Source organism: Symphalangus syndactylus, chromosome 23 (assembly GCF_028878055.3).
Source record: "Symphalangus syndactylus isolate Jambi chromosome 23, NHGRI_mSymSyn1-v2.1_pri, whole genome shotgun sequence".
NCBI classification, from domain to species: Eukaryota; Metazoa; Chordata; class Mammalia; order Primates; family Hylobatidae; genus Symphalangus; species Symphalangus syndactylus.
The window spans coordinates 15,284,894-15,309,434 of NC_072445.2; positions in this window are offsets into that span (position 1 = coordinate 15,284,894).

A 24,541-nucleotide genomic window follows, 5' to 3' on the forward strand; every position below is an offset into this window, starting at 1 on the left:
GGGTGAGAGAGAGAGACTGTCAAACAAACAAACAAAGAAACAGTAAAAATCAAAATCGAAAAACATGTATTCCCATTTCACAGATGGGGACGTAACTGAAAGTCAATTAGGTACCAAGTGGGAGACTCAGAATTTAAATCCAAGATTGCCCAAGACAAAAGTCCTAGGCTCTAAACCACTGTGCAATTCTGTCAGGTCTGGAACAGAAACACCACAGTCCCTGCCCTCAAGAAGTTCACAAGAAACACCCTAATGAAATGTTTCATGACAGGTGGGGACAAGCAATGGCAGGAGTGGCTGCTGAGGGATGCTGTGGTCATTCAGAGGACCTCCATGTGACACAGAGGGATGGGAGCCAGAGAAAGGGATTGGGTGGAGTCTTGAAGAGAAGGGTCTCCCAGGCTCGGAATGGGTGTCAGCCTGGCTGGGAGTGGGGTTCCACTGGGGAGCAAGATGACCTGTTTTGGAGAAGGGGGAAGAGGCTTGGCACCTTGCTTCTCACTGCAGACCCCCTATGCCTCTTAGAAACCCACCTCTGTCCATGCCTGCTCTGCTTTGGACAGGGGTCTCATCCTCTCCCCTGCATGCCTACACAGCTTCCTTCCTGGTCTTCCTGCCTCCAGCTTTGCTCAGCTCTAACCCACTCCCAACAGCCCATGGGATCTTCCAGAAACACAAATATAATCATGTCACTGCTCTCCTCTCCCTTTTCCATAGAAAAATGCCACGCTGGCCTTGGTCTCATCCTGTTCCTCTTTTCCACCGGCATCTTATGCACCAGGTATACGGAACTCAAGTTTCCCAAATGCATGGGGCCCTTCCATGCCACTGCACTTCCATGCCACTGCACTTCCATGCCACTGCGCTTCCATGCCACTGCACTTTGCATTTACTCTGCCCTCTGCTTGGAACTCCTTCCTGAAGGGTCTCATTCATTCACAAACACTTAATGAACACCTACTGTGTGCCTGACACTGTTCTGAGCCCTGGGAACAAAACAGACAAAGATCCTTTTCCTCGTGGAGTTTTATATCATGGTGAGGGATAGAGACTAAAACAAAACAAAGAAGTTATCCCTCATATCCACATCTATGTCGTGGATTCAACCAAATATAGACAGAAAATGTAGTTACACTTCCGATGGTTGCATCCGTACTGAACATATACAGACTTTTTTCTTGTCATTATTCCCTAAACAATACAACAAATATTTACATAGCATTTATATTGTATTAGTTATCATAAATAATCTAGAGATGATTTAAAGTATATGGGAGGGTGTGTACAGGTTATATATAAATACTATGCCATTTTATATAGGGGACCTGAGGTGCCTGGATTTTGGTATCAGCGAGGAGTCCTGCCCCATGGATGCCTGTAATATACAACAGTAGGTGCTACCGAGCGCTATGGCTGAAACAGCAGCAGGAAAGGCAGGATGAGTAGGGCCTTGAGGCCACTGTGATAATTCTGAGTTAAATGGGGAAGCATTAGGGGATGCTAAGCAGAGAACGACATGATCTTTGTTAGGTTTTAGGATAATCCCTCTTGCTATCATGTGTGGAAAAACTGAAGGGGGACAGATGGGGGCAAGGAGACTAGCAAGCCACACCCTGCTTGTCCTTCAAAGCTCAAGAATGGGCCGGGCATGGTGACTCACACCTGTAATCCCAGCACTTTGGGAGGCTGAGGCGGGCGGATCACCTGAGGTCAAGAGTTCGAGACCAGCCTGGCCCAACATGGTGAAACCCCATCTTTACTAAAAATACAAAAATTAGCCAGGCATGGTGGAGGGCACCTGTAATCCCAGCTATTCAGGAGGCTGAGGCAAGACAATGGCTTGAACCCAGGAAGGGGAGGTTGCAGTGAGCTGAGATCATGCCACTGCACTCCAGCCTGGGTGACAGAGTGAGACGCTGTCTCAAAAAAAAAAAAAATTAATTAAAAAAAAAAAGTTCAAGAATGATCCCTTGTCTGAGTGAGGGTGCTCCGCCCTGGTCCCCGGATCGCCCTTTGATTACTTATGGACAGCCCTGGCCACGTCCTCCCATGACTATCTTCATCTCCTCCCTATCTGCACTGTGATCTCTGTTACCCTGGCCCAGTACCTGCCCCAGAGCAAACACTCAAGCCCACTGGGAGAATGCATTAAGAATGACTGTCTATGTGACCTAGAGGTCCTCTCTGCATTCCCAAATCGGTGTCACTTCACTGTGACCTGGAGGGGAAAACAGTACAACTAGCTCATTTAAAAAAAAAAGGGAAAGTGAGCTCTGGGAAGCATTGATAAAGCTCAGTTTCACTCATCTGAAACAGGTGCCTTAGAGTTCCCACTTCCCCACATCTGTCTCTGTCTCAGTGTCCACCTTCTCCAGCCCCAGCCGCCTGGGAGATTCCTGGGGGTAGCCAGGTATGAGAAGGCACCTCCTCCACTGCTTCCTGTTCTCATTTAGAGTGGTCCCTGCTGGCCTTCAGGCCTGGCATTGCCTCCCACTCTGACTCCCTCCCACCGCCTGCCCATCTCCCCTCCCATGGCTCTGAGGAGGACAAGAGCCCCACAGAGCAACGATCCACATATCAGGAGCAAGGGAATTAACATTCCCAGACTGTAATTATATCTTCTGCTGGTGACACCTAAGGAAGCATCTTTTTATAAAAGCAGGTAAATTGAAGGCTTATGGGACTGTGGAAAATGGGTGTATTTTTAGCTCCCTCCCCTCACCGCCCTTGATTGCCAGAACCCTGGTAATTGCTCTGGCACCAGTGGTTGGAACCAAGGTGGAGGTCTCAGAGTGGGGTCAAGGGGTCATTGAGAAGGGGATCCAGGAGGCACTGAGAACCTTGTTAAGCCAAGTGGGAACCTAGGAAAGGGGCCTGGGGAAATGCTGTCTGATGGGGAATTACGGGGAAGAGTTGTTCATGAGCAGGTGGAGAGTACATTTTTAAAATTATATATAGCAATAGTAATGACAGTAACAATAACAATAATAGTAATGATAGCTGACCCTTACATCATACTTGTTAAGTGCTAGGCAGTGTTCTAAATGCTTTTTGTAAATTAACTCATTAATCCTCGCAACAATCATGTGAAGTAGGCACAGCTATTATCCCCATTTTGCAGATGAGAAAACCAAGGCATACAAAATTTAAGTGGAATTTTGAGTCAGACATTGGAGTTACATATGTGCATCTCTATGCACACAAAAGTTTGCTGATTTTAATGGGTGAATGAATGAATTCCCTCACTTTGTATTCCCCATATATTTACAAAGAGGTCTAAAGCTTAGCCAATCAAAAAGCTCTGAACAGTTAAGAAGTCCCTCCCTTTTAAGGTGGGGTCTGATCCAACTTCCTGTTCTTCTCTTAAGATCTTGACATCCCACTGGTGCAAAGTCAACCATCTTGGTGAGTGGGCAGCCCCACCATGTTCTTAAGCACAGAACAGTGGAGCAAGAGGCTGTGATGAGATGCTTTAGGAGCTGACAGCAGGAGCCCTGGAGCTTGCAGGATCTTTTGGCCATTTAGGGAACTAGCTGGAATAGAAGATCTGCTATTATCAGAGAAAATGTGTGGGGAGAGGAGAAGAAGGAGGAAATAGGGTCTCCCTAGATGTTGTCCAGTGGTAGCTGCTATCTAGGGACACCCCTTCTTCAAGCAAGGACATCAGCATAGAAAAGGCTCCAGAGAGGGAGAGGCGGGGAGAAAATGTGATTTTTAATGCAAGCCTCAGTAATCAGCTATTTGTGATGGAATTTTATCTGTCCTGGTCTCTAAGGGACGAGAAGCGGGAGTGAGGGAAGAGGGGTCAGAAATTAGTATGCAGAAATATCTGATCAGCCAAAGTAATTTTCTTTAATAATCGTATTCATACTGCCTGCTCTCTGCTCACTAGAAGAATTAAGTATTTAATAGTAATATATTTCAACTGGCAGTGGTTCCGTTTCGTTAGGAACTGTGATGCCTCGTTGGGGTATGTGGTGGGTGGAGGTCTGTGTGAGGAACAGGTAGGAGATGGCAAAGCAAAAAGAAATAGATAAGCAAGCAGGAGGGAAATGGGCATGGGAGGGCAGAAAAGGAACTAGAGGGAAGCCATGTGCCAGGGTGAGCCCAGCACCCCTCTGAGATGCCACTCAAGTGCTTTCATTGCCTGAGCCTGGCTGTGAACTCCATCCTCTGGCTTTAGTTGATATGCTCCAAAGGCCCCTACTTCTGATCCAATTCCTCAGGCTTTATCCCCAGCCTCCAAAAATAGGTTCTCTTTTCTAGCCTCTGGTCTTCCAGCCGGAGACCCTCTCCCAAAGACTCATAGAGGAGCTGTTTGGCTAGTCCTTCTGCGGTAGCATTACACAGTGAACTGTGGACCATGCTCTAACCCCTATTTCTAAGCTGCCAGAGCTCTCTGGGCAGATTCCTGGGGCTGCTTCCATGTATTTCCCAGTCCAGAGGTGAGCACGCAGTTCCTGGCTCATACCAGAGCAGGGTGGATACAGAAAGAAGCAGCAGCTCGCACTGGCTGGAGAAGCTGACAGCTGCCTCTCTGCCCCAGGGCTGCAGAAGCAGTGTGTTTTAGCTATGGCATGACTTAATAGTTAAAAAGCAGGCCCAGCACATGCCAAGGACATAGCTGGTCGCACTGGGCACTCAGGTATTCAACCTCCACTGGAGGCACTTGGAGAGGCTCTTTGCCTTCTCTGCTTCCCAGAGCTCAGGTGCCTCAGTGGAAAACAGCAAGAAAGGTGCAACCACATTTGCTGATGAGATGGAGATAAAGAGAGAGAGGGCTCAGCTGCAGACAGCAGAGTTCAGCTTCTTGACACTCTTTTAAAAGCAAACTCCACCAACCGATGTGCAGTGAGGCTGGCATTTCCAGGCGCCTGACAGGCTGGAATTAAACACCTGTCCATTAAACTGACAGCCCCAGGAAGGAAAGAGAGGGAATGAGAAGGTAGATGGGGAGAGCTGGAAACCCAACAGCAGGCCAGCTCCTTCCTTGTAGGAGGCATTGTGTGTGCCCAAAAGAGAGGCCAGGATGGGAGCAAGCAGCATCTCTGGGTCCCTGCCCTCTGGTTTCTGAGGGAGCGTGTAGGCAGGCCCACAACAAACTAATACTCAGACCTAGACGTTAGGGACAGAGAAAGAGGCCAGGCCAAGGAGAAGCTGGGAGGCTTACCATCATTTGCTCAAAGCTCCAGCTCAAAGGCTAGTTAGTTGCACCCTGACAGCCTCCCTGCTCTCTCCTTCCTCACCCACATACACACGATCTTAACTGCTCTGAACACTTCAGGCACGTGCCAGGCACTAGGCAACCCGTCCTGAACTTCCCTGAGACACCTCTTGGGCTGTTGTTTAACATTTGAATGGGTCGGTCCCGGCTCCCCAACTCCCCAGTGTAAGCTCCTAGGGAGAAGGAAGCTTGTCTTTGACTTCAAAGATGCTCCCCTACAGTGGTCAGTGCATCCTAGTGGGTGGGGCCAGCGTGGGGTGATAGGTTTACAGATGGATTGGAATTATGGGTAAATGAACAGATAGATGAGTAGATGGATGCAACACTGATCGCTAGGTGCTGTATGTCACTGTGCCGAGGCTGGTTGTTAAAGTTAGTAAGTAGTCATTGCCCCTAACCAGGGAAGGCCAACCTCCCACCATCTGGGACTTGCTGGACCTCATACCATTCAGCAAGTAAACATTAGCACCCCGCCCAGCAGGGGGCCTCAGGCCCCTGCTCCATTGCTATGACCAGCGTCCATTCTTATTGGTCAGTATATGGGCTTATTATTTTAACCAACACTCCTGAGTGGGCAGATGAACAGAGGCCAGGACTGAATGTGAGATTAGATGATTTTAGGGAAGGAAGAACTGGAAGGAAGTAGGTAGGAACTTGTGACAAGCCAGCTCACTTGTCAGGTGAGTGGGTTTTTGTTTCTCACACGCAACCATCACCTTGGGCTATTTAGTAGAACTCTGAGCCTCAGTTTGCTCACCTCTCAAGTGAGAACAGTATCTGCCTTGCCCACCTTAGAGGGTGGTCGTGCCTGGTTGGAATCTGTCCCTTGGTCCTCTAGGCATTATTCTTTGCTGTGCATGTGCCCTTTTCTCTAATAGATAATGAGCTCTTTACAAACAAGGATGCAGTATAAAACATCTTTATATCCCAGAGCATGCTTGGTAAATGTTGGTTGAATGGATGAATGCAGGAATAATGAAGGAGGGAATGAAAGAAAGAGCAGACTCTGAAAAGTATAGCAGGAGGGAGTGGGGTGCACATGGGGGAAGTTGTTGTAAAATGGATGGGAGGTGGACAGGAGGGAAACCAGGGAAGGGCACTGCCCAGTATCAGAAGGGATCTTCTCACACCCTTGATCAACTCCTCATGTGCCTCCTTCACTACCCTGGTGATGCCCAAGTTTCGGGAGCATGAGGCCAACATATGTCCTCGTGGGAGAGTGGGCCCCTGAAGGCAGATCCTAGTGTTGGTAGCGCTGCTTCATCCAGCTTCCCAGGTTGCAACACTGCAGTCTCTGGGAGCTCCAGGTATGAAACTCAGGGTTGTCCCATGAAGGGAGAGGGGAAGCACCAGAAGACAAGACAGGGAACCAGAAAGGCTAAAGGAGGAGAAGACCAAGGCTGGAGGAGCTGAGGAGCACACCGACCTTGACTTCAAACCTTGCCCTCCCTCCCCTCACTCTAGTGGTACCATCAACGCATCCCTTCTCAGATCCCCAACCTGGCTGGCTGCCCCTTCCCAAGTCTCTCTCTGGGCTCCCCTCGCTCTCATATCCAGGGCCTATTTGGAAGGCCAGGGCTCTGTCTCCAAATCCTGCCCCACACTCTGGAATCATCCCTGGGTGATCTCAGCCTCCTCCCAGCTCAGTACACATGATTCAGCACTTAATTATTTCCTATGGAATAGGATTCGCCGTTTGCTCATGTGCACATGTGCTGTACGTGAGGGTGATCTTCCATGTATCCACCACACACCCATGGCCACAGGAGTTACAGCTGGTCTCTCTGGCAAGGCCACTATTCTTTTTTTTCCTCTCTTAGAAAGGAGGTCTTGGCCGGGCACGGTGGCTCACGCCTATAATCCCAACACTTTGGGAGGCTGAAGCAGGTGGATCACGAGGTCAAGAGATCGAGACCATCCTGGCCAACGTGGTGAAACCCCATCTCTATTAAAAATACAAAAAATTAGCTGGGCGTGGTGGCGCACGCCTGTAGTCCCAGCTACTCAGGAGGCTGAGGCAGGAGGATCGCTTGAACCCAGGAGGTGGAGGTTGCAGTGAGCCAAGATGGTGCCACTGTACTCTAGCCTGGCGACAGAACAAGACTCCATCTCAAAAAAAAGGCGGGGAGTCTCACTCTATCACCCAGGCTGGAGTGCAGTGGTACAATCATAGAATTATATCTCATTGTAGCCTCGAACTCCTGGGTTCAAGTGATCTTCCTGCCTCAGCCTCCCAAGTAGCTGGGACTACAGTGCCTCCACGGGCCAGAATTCTTTTGTTTAGGGCTTCCAGCAAGAAAAAAGCTGCCACAAGTAGGGGCTGGGGAGTAGCTTGCTGGGCAAGCTGCCCCCCTTTAAAGGGTTATTTTGAGAATTTGAGGACAGGGGTGTGAAAGCACATTATAAACTTAAGTGATTTGAAAATCCACAGGAGCATTAGGATTATTCTTGGTATCATGCTCATGATCATTATTGGTTTAGGTGTAGCTGACAAAGTAGAAAGGGGCAACAGCCAGATCTTACTAAGTTTCTGCTATAGATCAGAGTGATAATGTGCAGACTTTTAGGGAAGAAGTATTCTTTGCCATCTGTTTGTGTTACAGCAGATCTTTCTGGGGCTTTGCCACCCCACCCCCTCCCTGCCCGTTGGAACCCCTCCTGAGCCCCTTCAGAACTCAGCGTGGGCACCACTCTTCACATTCAGCCATCCACTGTCTCCAACTCTTCTCAGCTCCCTTGTCTACATCTCATCTCCTCAGCCAGACTGTACATTTCCCTAGACTGTACATTCCCCAGACTGTACATTTCCCCAGACTGTACATTTTCCAGACTGTACATTTCCCCAGACTGTACATTTCCCAGACTGTACATTTCCCAAGACTGTACATTTCCCCTAGACTGTACATTTCCCCTAGACTGTACATTTCCCAGACTGTACATTCCCCAGACTGTACATTTCCCAGACTGTACATTTCCCCAGACTGTACATTTCCCCTAGACTGTACATTTCCCAGACTGTACATTTCCCAGACTGTACATTTTCCAGACTGTACATTTCCCCAGACTGTACATTTCCCCTAGACTGTACATTTCCCAGACTGTACATTCCCCAGACTGTACATTTCCCAAGACTGTACATTTCCCAGACTGTACATTTCCCAAGACTGTACATTTCCCCAGACTGTACATTTCCCAGATTGTACATTTCCCAGACTGTACATTTCCCCAGACTGTACATTTCCCCTAGACTGTACATTTCCCAGACTGTGCATTCCCCAGACTGTACATTTCCCAGACTGTACATTTCCCAGACTGTACATTTCCCAAGACTGTACATTTCCCAGACTGTACATTTCCCAAGACTGTACATTTCCCAGACTGTACATTTCCCCAGACTGTACATTTCCCCAGACTGTACATTTCCCAGACTGTACATTTCCCCAGACTGTACATTTCCCCTAGACTGTACATTTCCCCGACTGTGCATTCCCCAGACTGTACATTCCCCAGACTGTACATTTCCCAGACTGTACATTTCCCCAGACTGTACATTTCCCCTAGACTGTACATTTCCCAGACTGTGCATTCCCCAGACTGTACATTTCCCAGACTGTGCATTTCCCCAGACTGTACATTTCCCAGACTGTACATTTCCCCAGACTGTACATTTCCCAGACTGTACATTTCCCCAGACTGTACATTTCCAGACTGTACATTTCTCTCTAGAGCACTTAGCACTGTGGGGGAACACAAAATGTGAAGGAGAAAAAAGGAGAAGGGGGCCGGGTGTGGTGGCTCACACCTGTAATCCCAGTACTTTGGGATGCCGAGGTGGGCGGATCACCTGAGGTTGGGAGTTTGAGACCAGCCTGACCAACATGAAGAAACCCTGTCTCTACTAAAACTACAAAAATTAGCCAGGCGTGGTGGCGCATGCCTGTAATCTCAGCTACTCGGGAGGCTGAGGCAGGAGAATCGCTTGAGCTTGGGCAAAAAGAGTAAAACTCCGTTTCAAAAAAAAAAAAAAGAAGGGAAAGGAGAGAGAGATGGGGATGAAGACAGGGAGATAGGAATGGAGACAGGGAAGAGGAGAAAGGAAGAAAAAAGGGGAAGAAAGGAAGGAAGGAAGAGAGGGAAGAAGGAGGAAGGGAGGAAAGGGAGGAGGGAAAGGAGAAGAAGATAGGGATAGAGGGAAGGCAGAAGGAAGGAGAGAGGAAGGAAGGATGAAGGAAAAGAGGGAAGGAAGAAAGGAAGACAAGAAGGGGGGAGAAAGGAGGAAGGGAGGAAAGGAAAGGATAGCACTGGATTTGCATCCAATCCTGGATCTACCACTCTCACAAATTTGTGTGTCCTTCACCAAGTTGCCCAACCTCTTGTTGCTCGACAACCTCAAGCTGCTTCAGTTTCCCCATCTGCTAATGAACCTTCTGGTACCTTCTGCCAAGAGTCAGAGAACCAGAGACTCCCAGACCCCATTTCTAGCCAACCACTTTCTCCACCAGACCTACCTACACAGGGAGCCGGCTCCCTAATGTTCAATTTCTGGACCCCTGAATTGAACTGGCCCCCACTCATATCCTCACAGGGGCACCCAGCTCCAAGACTGTGTTTGTGAGCTCACAAGGAACCACGGGACACGGGCCTTTCTCTCTGCCGTAATGAAACCCTTTAATCATATTCAAATAGGTTACTGTTCAGGGGGAAAATAGAAATATGGATTTGATAGCAATAAATTTCCCTGGCTGGCTAAGCCCAGTTCTTAATTGTCCTGTCCCAGGGCTCGCACATTTCATTGTTCGTTAGGTGCTTGAGTCCCCACTCTCATTTTGTGGCGGTGACATTACCGTTGATGGCTCTAATACTCTCATAATTTGAAAGGGGATTTGCATGATAGAACGCAGAGTATTAAAAGAAAAAGAAAAAAGGGAGAGAGAAAAATGGTGGGGGCAAGATGGGAGGAGGAGCTCGGAAGGGAAGGGGGGCAGCATGCGGGGGAGGGGGCGGATGAGGAACTCAATCCAGCTTTCACTTTAAAAAAGTCACTTTCTTCAAAGTCAAATCATTGTTTTCATTAAAGTAAAAAAAAAAAGAAGAAAGAAAAAAGCCAAGGCTGCACATTGGGCTGACTGGGCACTGGTCTTCTCCGTATTGTTCCTAATGGTTATTAATTATTATTATCCGGCTGTGCAGGGCTCTGTGGACGTGATGTCCCCAATGTCCTTGGGGTGGAGCTGGGGGGGCGGGGGGGCGGGCGTCAGGGGAGGGGCTGACTCTGGATGGGGAGGTTTGCTTCTGGGCCACAAGAGGATGCAGATGCCCACCTTGTGGCAGGAGCCAGTCGGAGCCCAGCTCTAGGGAGGTGGAGGGGACAGGGGACACTTTCCTAGAAAGCAGGCCTCTGTGGGAGGAATCGAAGCCTCCTGGGTCCTGGCCAACTCTTCTTGGGCTTCCTAGAAGTTTCTTCTTTTAAAAACCAGTGATTTAGGCATAACCAGCCTTGCTAGATACAAGACAGTTCAGGTCACTGATGGGGTTTTCCGAGTCCCTTTTGCAAACCCGCTTCCTCACCTTCCCTGCTGCCCCAGTCCAGAACTGAACAGGGCCTTACACAAGTTTGGTGGATTCCCAAAAGGGCTTCACTTCACTCTGTCACTGGGCACAATGGGTCAGTGAATGCTGTGGCCGAGCTGCCCTTTTTTCCTGGCTGGTTGGGGGTGGGGGTGTGTCTCAGGATCCCAGTGACATTTTGCCTTCTACTTAGCATCTTTCTATATAGTGCCAGAAGTTCTAGAAATCACAGCAGCCCTGGGTTTCTGGGGCCTGGGGGAGGGCCAGTGCAGCTTTCCTTGAGGTGATGGGTCTGTGCTCCAAGCAAGGCCGTTCCAGGGGAGTCGTCAGTTCCATCAGCCTGGAGAGGATGGGTGGCTTGGCCTGCGTGGACAAGTGGCGTGGATGTGTGGGGAGCACTGAAGAGAGCAGGGCATGGCATGCAGCATGTGTGTGCTGGACTATGAGTGGGTGCAGAGTATCGCCTGTCTGCATGGGCTCCCACCCTCCATGCAGCTCCCACCATACCCCCTGGTGTGGTCACTTTTTAATCATCACCCTACTGGCCCGCACCCTTAAACCGTCTTCCCTGGGACAGGGCTGGGCCCCACAGAGAGCAGTGGCCAGAGCCTCCCTGTATCATCAGGATGTCCCCCACCTGCATGGCACCCCTTGTGCTTCTGCCAGGTCGATGCCCCTTCTGGCCGCGCCCTCACCTCCTCCACTTCCTGGGGGCTCTGTTCTGGATTAGAATTTTAAAGCAAATAAATTCTGGGATTGAAATAAAAGCTGTCTACAGAGAGTCTGCTCACATTCCTCTTTCTCCCTCTCTTTTGCCTGCTTCGGAAAGTGGGAATGCTGGAAAGGTGTGGTCTCAGGCCCTCCACAGTCTGCAGGCACTCATGTGCCCCTAGGCCCTCACAGGCAGTCTTTCTCTATCTGCTGCCCCTCCCTACTGACCACTCCTCACTCTGAGCCCAGGACCACCACTAGGATACCCAGGTCCTAGGCACGAGTCTGGAACTGGCTTCCCCAGAGAGTTGCCATTGCTCAGCCCCCACAACTGCAGAAATCTAGATTATCGCCCATTTAATGAAGCTGAAGTTGCAGGGTGAGGGAGAAAGGAATAAAGAAAAAGTGGGAGGTTACGGAGAAGAAACCCAGGCCTGCGCAGGAAAAAAATGGTCTTTCTTAGATGCTAAAGCCCTAGGTGCCAACACAGTGCTTTTTTCTATAGGGATCCAGGTGGAGGGTGGACAAGTGGCAGCCCTGTCCTCATCTCTCCCTCCACACAAGGGTGGCAGGCCCTGCCTCCTCCCCAACCTGGGAGTGATGGAAGGCCACAGACCCAGCCCCTCTGCTCCCCAGCCTGACTGCTGGATTCATAACATTTCAGACATGAGCAGTCTTCAGAGGTGCTGTCTGAAGCCACCGGGAAACAAACTTGGTGGCCCCCCCACTACCCCACCCTGGAGACCCCCAAGGAGAATCTGTCTCTAGGAAAGGGGGTGAGGGGAAAGCAGAGAGACAAAGTGATTCTTAAATATTTTCCTTCTCTGCAGTCACTCAGGGAGGAGGGGGTGAGGGGTGAGGGAGGCTGGAAGAGGGGACAAAGGGGGCTTAATAGGCTCCGGTGACAGCACAGTGTCCACATTGGGAAAAGATTAATGACGAAAATTAATCGCCTGACCTTTCTTTCCAGGAGCTGGAGGTGAGGTGGGCCATTAAAGCCTCTTATGTTGTAATTAACGTTGGAGGGGAGAAGAGAGCTGCCTTCAGAATGGATGTGATCATTTAATTAGGCTTAGGCGTAGGTGCCACAACAGGTCCGGAGAAGTCATAATTTAACTACAGCTTTAAATTACACAGGCAGAGTGGGGATGGCAGAGTTTGACGGCAGGAGAGCCTGCCTCGGAGCTCGGGGAAACAATTAAATAAACACCCCGAGTGAGTGAGAGAGACGGTGAGAGACAGACAGACAGACAAAGCGGTAGGCGCTGACAGTGAGAGAGGTGGGGAAGAGGGAAGGAAGGGGTTGATGCGAAGGGCGGCGAAGAGGGGCAACCGTAGGAGTCCCTGAACGAGAAGAAAAGTGAGATCCCCAAGAGTGAGCGGCGGCCTGAGGAAAAGGGGTGTGCGTGTGTGTGCGCGCGCGCACGTTTCTGGGGCGAGTGTCTCTGGGCACACTCAACAGCCCCAGCCGGAGGTGCAGACTGCATTCTTCAAACATTCTTCAAACACATCCGACCTTCCAGAACGTGCAAAGACACTGAGCTGAGACGGCGGCGAGGGCCAGGCATTGCATTCGTCCTCGCCTTCTCGGGGCGCCGCTCCCCACACAGTCTCCCTGCTCGAGCTCGGGAAGAGGAGACGCCTTCCTTTTCCACCCTGGAGAGTCTGGGGGTCCCCGAGCGCCCCGCCCCACCCGCGCCATCAGGGACAGCCGGGGCCCGGCCGCGCGCCCTAGGCACCCAGAGCGAGCTGCTAAGCCGGACTGGACGGCGAGAGCCAGCTGGGCCAGCGCGGGGGCCGGGGAAGTTCAAGGCCCGGGCACTGCGCAGCGCCGAGGGGGGATGACCCGCAGTCTCCGGGGCGCAGAGCGCTAACGCGCAGTGGGAGGGAAGGAGAGGACTGAACAGAGACGGAGGAGGGGAGAGGAGGGGTCGGCTGCCAGGCCTAGGTGGGGTGAATCCGCAGCTGGGCTGACCCAAGCGGAGGTGCCGGATGGACACCCCGCGGGGCTTCGGGGCGCGCTTTTAGGGAGGCGCCGCCGCCAGCTTTGTGCCAGAAAGTGGGGGTTGCGGCTCAGGCTTGAATCCAAGAAAGGCTCCGGGTGGAACTCCGGGACACCCTGGGTCCTTACTCTGCCTTCAGGCGCTGGCCACTGTTGGGACTTCCTGGGCCCCAAGGGACTTTGATGATCTCACCGTCCCCTCCTACTCTAGCCCACGCCAAAGCCACTGTGAGCTGGAGGGATGCTGGGAGAATAGAGGGAAGAGAGAGAGGCCAAGGGATGGAGTTGTGGAGGTGGGGTAGGAAGAGCCGGGCAGAGCCCCTGCTGCTGACAACACTGAGGCCTAACCTGTGGACGGCACCCACCATTTGGGTTGGAAGAAGCGAGTTATGGATGCGGGGGAAGACAGAGCCCCCGCACCCCCAACTTCCCACTCATTTACCAGCCCCCACCCTCAGATAATCAAGTAAGAGCCTGCCTCCTGCCCCTCCCCTACAGAAAAACCACAAAAGCCACCTAACGGTCGCTGGAAGGACACTCTTTTCTTCTGAAGCAGGGCAGGGTTTCTTCATTTTGATTAAACATCCACAAATTTCCAGATTAGTGAATCTCTTCTCAGTTGGAGATTTGTCCCTGCCTTGCTGGTTGATTGACTGATTGACTGCTTGATTGGTTGCCTAATGAGTCTCTTCGGTCTCCCTAGGGCTCAGACGTCTGTCCTAAGAATGTCCAGCCTGCATTGGGGATAAAGGAGGATCTGTAGCCTCAAGAGAGACAGATAGGGGTGGGACTAGGTGGAGGTGCTGGGTGCAAGATGGGAGATAGGGCTCTGCTCCTTGACCAGGGCTCAGGCTGGCCCAGAAGGCTTGGGGTCACGTCTGGATTGTGCCCCCGGGCTGCCTTTGCTGTGTTGACTGTCCACAGAGCCCAAACACCCAGACCCAGAACTCCTGAGACCCTGACCTAAGTCAGATGGGGACGCAAAGGCCACTTGGCACCTGGAAGGCCAGATGGGGAGTACAGAGAAAAAGTGGGAAGCAGGGGGTGGGCTGAGGAGGCAGGGAGTGGGGAGGGAGGAGTTGGTGAATAGAGATGAATGGGAGGGGAAGGGGTAGGGGAAGCGAGAAGCCTGGACCAGTCTACGGCTCCCTTAGTTGAGATTAGCAGGGAGAACCCCTGCCTCTCACCTCACTAAGTGGGACCGTGCATCCCTCACAGAGAATCCCAGCTCCTAGGAGGCTGCTTTCGTCGTTTAGATGTTCCCTTTCTCTCTCAACAAACATGTGCTCTCAAGGATCTGCCTAGGGAGGGACCCTGGGACCCCTTCCTTTACCATTTCATCTACAATAAAATCTGAGCTGGTAAGAGCCTGCCAAACTGCCCTGGGCCCCACCTCTCCAACTCAGTCTCATTTTGCTCTTCCCCTCTTCACCTGGCTCCAGACACATCCCTGGCCTTCTTTCTTTCCCCCACCTACAATTTAAGCTCCAGGAGGGCCAGCCTAGGCTGTCAGGTTCACCAGCTACTCTGCAGTGCCTAGAATGGTGCTGGCCCATAGTAACCACCCAGGAAACATTTGCTGACTAAATGAGTGTCTTATAGTTCTCTTTCTGCAAGTCCCCCCTCCACTCCAACAGGGCTTGGCACACACAGAAGCCCCTCACCGTATGGCCCTCTTATATCCTGCTTTGGCTTTTCCTTCTGCTTATAAAGCTTCCTTCTCTGCAGAGATAAGAGTTGAGTATTTTGCGGGGAGGGTCTCATACAGAGGTCACAAATTACCCTACAGCAAAAACCAACAGTCCACTTGGGATCTCCAACCCAAACGGCCAAGATGGTGGGCTCAGTGAGGAAGTGCAGGGGCTCACCTGGCCAGCAAAAGCCCGATCCCATCCTATCTAAGGCCCTGCCAGTGAATTCCTAGGAAATAGGGGAGGAAAAAGCAATTAGAGGAACCAGCTTTTCAGAATGGACAGCAGGGTTAGCCCCCTCAGAAGAGATGAATGAGGCGATAGGGGCCCTGCCTGGAGGAATTTGGTTGGGAGGAGTCTGAGAGTGGAGGAGGGATGGAGGGGTCCGCCTCTCCGTGTGAACAGCCCAGGCCTCCGCTGGCCTGTTTGTTTTTGTCTGACTGTTTGTTGGATGGGGGTGGGGGAGATAAGGATGTGGAAACAACCTTAAAATAACCTCCACAATTCCCTAGGCGCTGTCAGGACTAGGCGCTTGGGTCTATCTTGGGGCTTGCAGACTTCCATTGTGGCTGTGGGGGATGGGGTTGTGGGCCGATTCTGGCGTGCATGTGTGTGTGTGTGTGTGTGTGTGTCTGTCTGTCTGTCTGTCTGCATGGATACACTGCTCTTGCCCTGATCCTTCTCCCCTACTTGCTCCCCTGTGTGCTCTGGGTGAGCTGGCGTTGATTTCAGTCCCCTCAGCTGACACTAGCAGGAATAAATAATCTGGTGACTTGAGTTAGGAGGCAGGGCCTCAAGGAGACATGGCAACTGCATAAATCCTGAAGATGTGGGGCTCAGGTGGGCCCCATAGAGCACTGGGGTCACTCCCTAGGAGTTATGACTCCTTAATTCACTTACCTCCTTCTCCTCCTTCACCCCTGGCCAGTTGCATCAGCTGCAGAAGGCTTAACCCTGGACCCCCTACCGCTGTGCCCTGGGGAAGGGTGGGCACTGGGCCTTACCTGCAGAGTGGGCTGGAGGCAGTGTGATCCCAAGACTCTTTTTCTCAGGCCCCAACTCTCCTGCCCTCCTCTCCTGGACTCCCACCCAGGTGCCTCCTTCCTCCTCCCCACCCAAGTAGGCATTCATGGCCAAGCCATAAAAACAGGTTTCTGGCCAGGCACCTTGGTGCACACCTGTAACCCCAGCACTTTGAGAAGCCAAGGCAGGACGATCCCTTGAGCTCAGGAGTTTGAGACCAGCCTGGCAATATAGCAAAACCCCATCTCTACAAATAATACAAAAAATTAGTCAGGCATGGTGGTGCATGCCTGTACTCCCAATATTGGGAGGCTGAGGTTGGAGGATCACCTGAGCTGGGAGGTTGAGAAGGCTGCAGCGAGCCATGTTTGTGCCACTGCACTCCAGCCTGGGCAACAAAGTGAGACCCTGTCTCAAAAAAAAAAAAAAAATAGGTTTCTCTCTCACTTATGGTTACCCCAGCATCTACTCCTTCACACTGTTTAGGGGAATAAGAACCCAGGCATAGGAATCCACAAGGAGGCTCAAGTTAATCCACCCTCCATATGTAGGTCTATGTCCCAGGGACCTATATAAAAGTGCAGGGTGAGGAACATTTGTCTTAAAATCTACTCCCTCCCCTTTTGTGTTTTTTGAGATGGGGGGTCTCACTCTGTCACCCAAGCTAGAATGCAGTGACTCAATCATGATCGAGCCTCCATGGCTCACATGATCTCCCTGCCTCAGCCTCCTGAGTATCTGGGACTATGGGAACATACCGCCACGCTCGGCTAATTTTACGATTTTTTTGTAGAAATGGGATCTTGCTGTGTTGCCCAGGCTGGTCTCAAACTCCTTGGTTCAAGCGATCCTCCTGCCTCCACCTCCAAAACTGCTGGGATTACAGGCGTGAGCCACTGTGCCCAGCCCCACCCCCTTTAATTTCCCTTCTCTGGCTCTTGCTCAACCTGGTTTTAAGCCCCCACTCTGCCACCAGCCTAGCTCTGCGAGCCTGACCTTGAGCAAAACCTTCCCTTCTGCCTGTTGCCTGTAACATCACCCAGCCAAGGTCTTTAGCTTTTGGTCGGGTGGTAGCATCTTCCTAAAGGAGTGTCTGAGTTTTAAGAGGGACTTTTTAACCCCCATGTTTTAGTCATTAGGTAGATATGTGAGTGTGGGGGGAATTCTGAAGAGGGACTTTCTAATGGATGCCCCCTTGCCCACCCAGAAGGCTCCTTTAAGCAACAGAGATGCCCATTAACTTTCAGAAAGATGTTAGTCTCTGCCGTCATCACCCCAAACCCAAAACAGTTGGTGTTGGAATTTTTAGATGATTCTGAGCTCAGGGAGACTGGGCCCCAAACTGCCAAATATAAAATAATTTTCCAGTCAAACTTTAAAAGAGCATATGATTCATTCCTTTAGACATTGAACATTCATTGAGCACCTGCTGTATGCAAAGCACTGGGCACCCACACTAAGATGAAAACCAAGATAGGTAAGACACCATGTAGATTCTAGCTGCCTGGTTGAGAGGTTACAGTCAGAAAGTCCTTATAGCCATTCAGTGACATGCAGATAGGGATAGGAAAGGAAATGGGGTGAGCACAGGGAAGGGATAAGTATAGGGTCAGGGCTACCACCCTTCTTTTCCCCATGACCCCATGGGGCAAATATGTCCTGTCTCTTCCTGGGTGGGTGATGTTCACTGCCCCTTTCTCCATTCCAGTTGGAACTTCTAAATTGAGCCCGAAGCTAGACTTGCAGATCACAATTTTAAGAAAGTTGGATGTTCTGCAACAGGTTACACAGGAGCTATCATTGATTCGTCTTTTCGTTCACCCAATCATTTATTCATTCATTCATTCAACAAGTATTTCCCAAGCACCAATTTCATCCTCAGGAAAACTACTAAACCACAGACGAGATGAAAGACGTCACTATTCACTTGGAAAGATTCAGCTGACTATGATTCTGGTCAGAGTGTGCTCAGCATCCCATAAAAGACACGGACCTGTAGGGCTGCAGGAGCTCAGCAGAGGGAGCTGGCACCACAGTGGGGGGCATCAAGGAAAGCTTCCTAAGGGAGGTGGTACTTCAGTGACCTTTCGAAGGATAGGTATGACTGATATAGACTGAGTAAAGGGGGAAAACTCTGGCTTTCAATAAGAAGAAGGATAGGAAGGGAAAACTGCACATTAAGTTAGGCAAGTGGGAGTGAGAGGGAATGCTACATTTTGTGGGATGCTGAATGGACTGGTTTGACTGGAATCGAGTTGTTGGAATGGGGCTGGAGAGGTAGGTGGAGAGAGACCTGCTTGGAGATGACGATGACCTTGAGGCTGTATTAGTCAGTTCTTACCACAGCAGTGCTGCTTAGCAAATCAAATGAACACTATCACGGCTTACAACAAGCCTTTGTCTTCTCACTCATGGACTTTGGGTTGGGCTCCAGACTGCTCCATGTTCTCCTTGAGCCAGCATGGCAATTACAGAAACTCTAGAGACAAGAGACCAAGCCAAAGAGCACGGACATTTTTAATCCTGTATTCTGGTCAAATCCATTGATTGACATGGCATTGGCCAAAGCAAGTCTACCATGACCAAGCCTACCACCAGTGTGGCGGGAAAGTAGAGTCACACGACAAAGGGAGTGATGGTATAGGACGTAGAAACTAAGAGTGAATCACTGGGACCAATGATCCATTGGAAAGTTCCACAAAACTTCCTAAGCAATTGGGTGGTATGAACCGCACCCTATGGTTGCTGGATTCTTGTTTCTAAAGCCCTTTCACAGACAAAATCCCATTTTCATCCTCCCAACAAGTCCTCTGAAGGAGGTGTTGTGTTCCTATTTTTCAGATGAAGAAAGAAGACTCAGAGAAGCAGTGTGGCTCACCCAAGTGACATAGCTGGAAAGAGATGGAGCTGAGATTTGAACCGGGATCCTTAAGCTCCAAGCCCAGAGCTCCTTGCTCTCCCCTGCAGCTGCTTCAGAAAGATGGATCTGCTGTTGTGTGCAGGATGTGGGAGAGCCATGGGGGCCTGCTGCAGATGGCTGACAGCTGAGAGATGAAACAGCAGTCCCAGTCCTGCACGGAGGCCCAAGCTAGGCTGATGGCAGAGGAAGGGGAGACAGAGGTCTAAGTCTTTTTTGTTGGTTTTTGCATTTGCTTCCTTTATTGAGGTGTAGTTTGTATAAAGTAAAATGCACAGATCTGAAGTGGACAGTTGGATGAGTTTTGCCAAATGTGTCTGCGTTATCAACATCCAGATGAATGTAGGGAATATTTCCATAATCCCAGAAAGGTTCCCTTGTGTCCCTTCCCAGTCAGTCCTCCTTCCTCCAGGCAACCATTTTTTAGACCCCTTGTCACCACAGGTTAGTTTTGCATCTTTGGATATAAGTGGAGTCACACAATAAAAAATACTAGCTGGGCGTAGTGGCGGGTGCCTGTAGTCCCAGCTACTCGGAAGAGTTAGGCTCTTGCTCTGGGTTAGGCTTTGGCTTAAGGGAACGTTGTGGCTGGTTTGATCATCCATTCTCTTTTGTGTCTGGCGTATTTCACTCAGCGTGTCTTGGGGTTCATTCATATCATTGCGTGTAGCGGTAATCAGTTTATTTTTATTGTAATACATATTCCACTGTATGAATGTACCACAATATTTAATCCATTTTCCTACTGGTGGACATTTGACGTTGTTTCTAGTTTCTTGGCTTTACTGACATTGCTGGTATGAATGTTCTTGTACAAGTCTTTTTCTGGACCTATGTTCTCATTTCTCTTTGGGTATATCCATAGGAGTAGATTGCTGGGTCATAGGTTAGGTGTGCATTCAACTTTACTAGCAACCGCCAAACAGTTTTCTTTTCCTTTCTTTTCTTTTCTTTTTTTTTTTTTTTTAAGACCAGGTCTCTCTCTGTCATCCATGCTGGAACATAGTGGTACAACTATAGCTCACTGAAGCCTCGAACTGCTAGGCTCACATGATCTTCCTTTCTCAGCCTCCCAAGTAGTTGGGACTACAGGCATAAGTCACAATGCCTGGCTAATTTTTTGATTTTTTTTTTGTAGAGATGGAGTCTTGCTATGTTGCCCAGGCTGCTGCCAAACAGTTTTCTAACATGATTTTACTATCTTACACATAACCAGCAATGGAAGAGGGTTCCAGTTCCTCCCTCTTCTTGCCAACATTTGGTAGGATGAGTCTTTTTGGTTTTAGCCATGCTAGTGAGTATGAGAAGATACCTCATTGTTGAAAGGTCCATTTTCAAATCCAGTTTTCCTCTCTCCTGCTCTGGTCTGTATCTCAGGAGGCTGCCCTGGTAGACTGCTTTTACCAGCGCCTGTTAGCAACTGGCTGCTAGCCAGGTTTAGCCAGTAGGAGGCTCTGGCAGGAGACTGGAGAGAGGGAGCAAGATAAAAGTCAGGGTACGGTGGGTGCGGTGGTTCATGCCTGTAACCCCAGCACTTTGGGAGGTCGAGGTGAGCAGATCACTTGAGGTCAGGAGTTCGAGACCAGCTTGGCCAACACACTGAAACCCCATCTCTACTAAAAATACAAAAATTAGCCGGCATGGTGGCACACGCCTGTAATCCCACTACTCGGGACACTGAGGCAGGAGAATTGCTTGAACTGGAGAGGTGGAGGTTGCAGTGAGCCAAGATCTTGCCACTGCACTCCAGCTTGGGGGACAGACGAGACTCTGTCTCAAAAAAAAATCCTCAAGACACTACCCAGGTAGTGTCTGCAGCCACATTTCCTCCATGGCTCCAGCTCTTGGCCCACGGGCCCACCATGGTTGCAGCTTCCGCTGGGTGACCCCATCCTTGGGTTCCCAAAACACTGCTTCCTTCTTTTTTCTCTCTAGCCTAGGAGTGGTAGTGGCTTCTGCTAAATTGTTTCACCAGTACCTCTTTGGCTTCTCAGCTCTTCCAGCACCTGTGTAACCATTTCCTGCCTCTGGGATCTTGTATTTGCTGCTCCTGTTACTAAGATGCTCTTCCCCGGTTATCTGCAGGGCTCTTTTGTCTTTGCACAAATGTTACCTTCTCAGTGATGCCACCCTGCCCGGAACACCCAACTTAAAATTAACCACCCAGCACTCGTTATTTCTCCTTCCTGTTTTATTTTTCTCCATAGCAGCCATCATCTTTTTTCATACTTTCCTTTCTACGTTTTACTTGTTTATACAGGGATCCTGCATTTTATTGTGCTTCACTTTATGGTGCTTCAAAGATACTGCATTTTTTACAAATTGAAGGTCCGTGGCAACCCTGCATCAAACAAGCCTATTGATGCCACTTTCCCAACAGCATGTGCACAGTTCATGTCTGTGTGTTACATTTTAGTAATTCTTGAAATATTTCAAACTTTTTCATTTTGAAGTCAGGAGTCTGAGACCAGCCTGGCCAACATGGCGAAACCCCGTCTCTACTAAAAATACAAAAATTAGCTGGGCATGGTGGTGCGTGCCTGTAATCCCAGCTATATTCCAGAGGCTGAGGCAAGAGAATGACTTAGAACCCAGGAGGCCGAGGTTTCAGTGAGCCAAGATCACGCCATTGCACTCCAGCCTGGGTGACAGAGCAAGACTCTGTCAAAAAAAAGAGAGAGAGAGAGAGAGAGAGAGAGACAGTCTCGCTATGTTGCCCAGGCTGGATTCAAACTCCTGGGCTCGAGTGAAGCTTCAGCCTCTCAAGTAGCTGGGATTTACAGGTGTCTGCCACTGCAGTGGGCTTTCAAATTTTATCATTATTATTATAGCTATTATAGTGATCTGTGATCAGCAATCTTTGATGTTACTACTATAATTGCTTGGGGCAACGTGTGTGTATTCTGACCACTCCACTCACTGCCCATTTCCCCATCTCTGTTCCTCTCCTAGGGCTTCCCTATTCCCTGAGACAAAATAATATTGAAATCAAGCCAATTAATAGCCCTCCATTAGCCAATAAGCATTCAAGTGAAAGGAAGAGTCACACATTTCTCACTTTAAATCAAAAGCTAGAAGTGATTAAACTTAGTGAAGAAGATACGTTGAAAGGCAAGATAAGCCAAAAGCTAGGCCTCTTACGCCAAACATTTAGTCAAGTTGTGAACGCAAAGACAAAGTTCTTGGAGGAAATTAAAAGTGCTACCCCAGTGAACACACCGACAATAAGAAAGTGAGGCCAGGTGCAGTGGCTCACGCCTGTAATCTCAGCACTTTGGGAGGCCGAGGCAGGTGGATCACGAGGTCAGGCGTTGGATACCAGCCTGGCCAACATAGTGAAACCCCGTCTCTACTAAAAATACAAAAAAATTAACCAGGCGTGGTGGCACACGCCTGTAATCCCAGCTACTCAGGAGGTTGAGGCAGGAGAATCGCTTGAATCTGGGAGGTGGAAGTTGCAGTGAGCTGAGATTGTGCCACTGCACTCCAGCCTGGGCAACAGTGCAAGACTCCATCTCAAAAAAAAAGAAAAAAAAAAAGTGAAATAGCCTTATTGCTGATACAGAGAAAGTTTGAGTGGTCTGGATGGAAGATCAAACCAGCCACAACGTTCCCTTAAGCCAAAGCCTAACCCAGAGCAAGAGCCTAACTCTTCAATTCTGTGAAGGCTGAGAGACGTGAGGAAGCTGCAGAAGAAAAATCTGGGGCCGGGCGCAGAGGCTCACGCCTGTAATCCCAGCTCTTTGGGAGGCCGAGGCAGGAGGATCACGAGGTCAGGAGGATCACGAGGTCTGGCTAACATGGTGAAACCCCGTCTCTACTAAAAATACAAAAAATTAGCCGGGTGTGGTGGCGGGCGCCTGTAGTCCCAGCTACTCAGGAGGCTGAGGCAGGAGAATGGCGTGAACCCGGGAGGCGGAGCTTACAGTGAGCCGAGATCGCGCCACTGCACTCCAGCCTGGGCGACAGAGCAAGACTCTGTCTCAAAAAAAAGAAAAGGAGAAGAAAAATCTGAAGCTAGCAGAGATGGGTTCATGAGATTTAAGGAAAGAAGCCATCTCCATAACATAAAAGTGCAAGGTGAAGCAGCAAGTGCTGATGGAGAGGCTGCACCAAGTTATCCAGAAGAGCTGGCTGAGATCACTGATGAACGTGGCTACACTAAACAACAGATTTTCTTTCTTTTTTTTTGAGATGGAGTCTCTCTCTGTCATCCAGGCTCAAGTGCAGTGGCCCAATCTCCACTCACTGCAAGCTCCGCCTTTCAGGTTCTCGCCATTCTCCCGCCTCAGCCTCCCGAGCAGCTGGGACTACAGGCACCCACCACCACGCCCCGCTAATTGTTTTTTGTATTTTTTAGTAGAGACAGGGTTTCACCACGTTAGCCAGAATGGTCTCGATCTCCTGACTTCGTGATCTGCCCGCCTCGGCCTCCCAAAGTGCTGGGATTACAGGCGTGAGCCACCGTGCCCGGCCAACAACAGATTTTCAGTGTAAATGAAACAGCCTTCTACTGGAAGAAGATGACATCTAGGACTTTCACAGCTGGAGAGGAGAAGTCAATGCCAGGCTTCAAAGCCTCAAGGGACAGGATGACTCTCTTGTTAGGGGCTAATGACTTTAAGTTGAAGCCAATGCTGAATTACTATCCTGAAAATCCTGGGGCCCTTAAGAATTATGCTAAATCTACTCTGCCTGTGTTCTATAAGTGGAACAACAAATCCTGGAAGATAGCACATCTGTTTACAGCATACTTTACTGAATTTTTTGAGCCCACGATTGAGACCTACTGCTCAGAAGAAAAGATTCCTTTCAAAATATTACTGGTCACTGACAATGCACCTAGCCACCCAAGAGCCCTGATGGAAGTATACAAGGCGATGGATGCTGTTTTTGTGCCTGCTAACACAAAGACCATTCTGCAGCCCATGGACCAAGGAATACTTCTGACTTTCAAGTCTTATTATTTAAGTCTTATTTTGTAAGGACATACATTTTGTAAAGACATACATTTTGTGATCCACCCACCTCGGCCTCCCAAAGTGCTGGAGTTACAGGCATGAGAAAAAAAAAAAAAAAAAGACATACATTTTGTAAGGCTATCACTGCTATAGATAGTGATTTCTCTGACGGATCTGGGCAAAGTAAATTGAAAACCTCTTCAAAAAGATTCACCATTCTAGGCCAGGCACGGTGGCTCATGCCTGTAATCCCAGCACTTTGGGAGGCTGAGGCGGGCAGATCACGAGGTCAGGAGATCGAGACCATCCTGGCTAACATGGTGAAACGCCATCTGTACTAAAAATACAAAAAATTAGCCGGACATGGCGGCGGGTGCCTGTAGTCCCAGCTACTCGGGAGGCTGAGGCAGGAGGATGGCATGAACCCGGGAGGCAGAGCTTGCA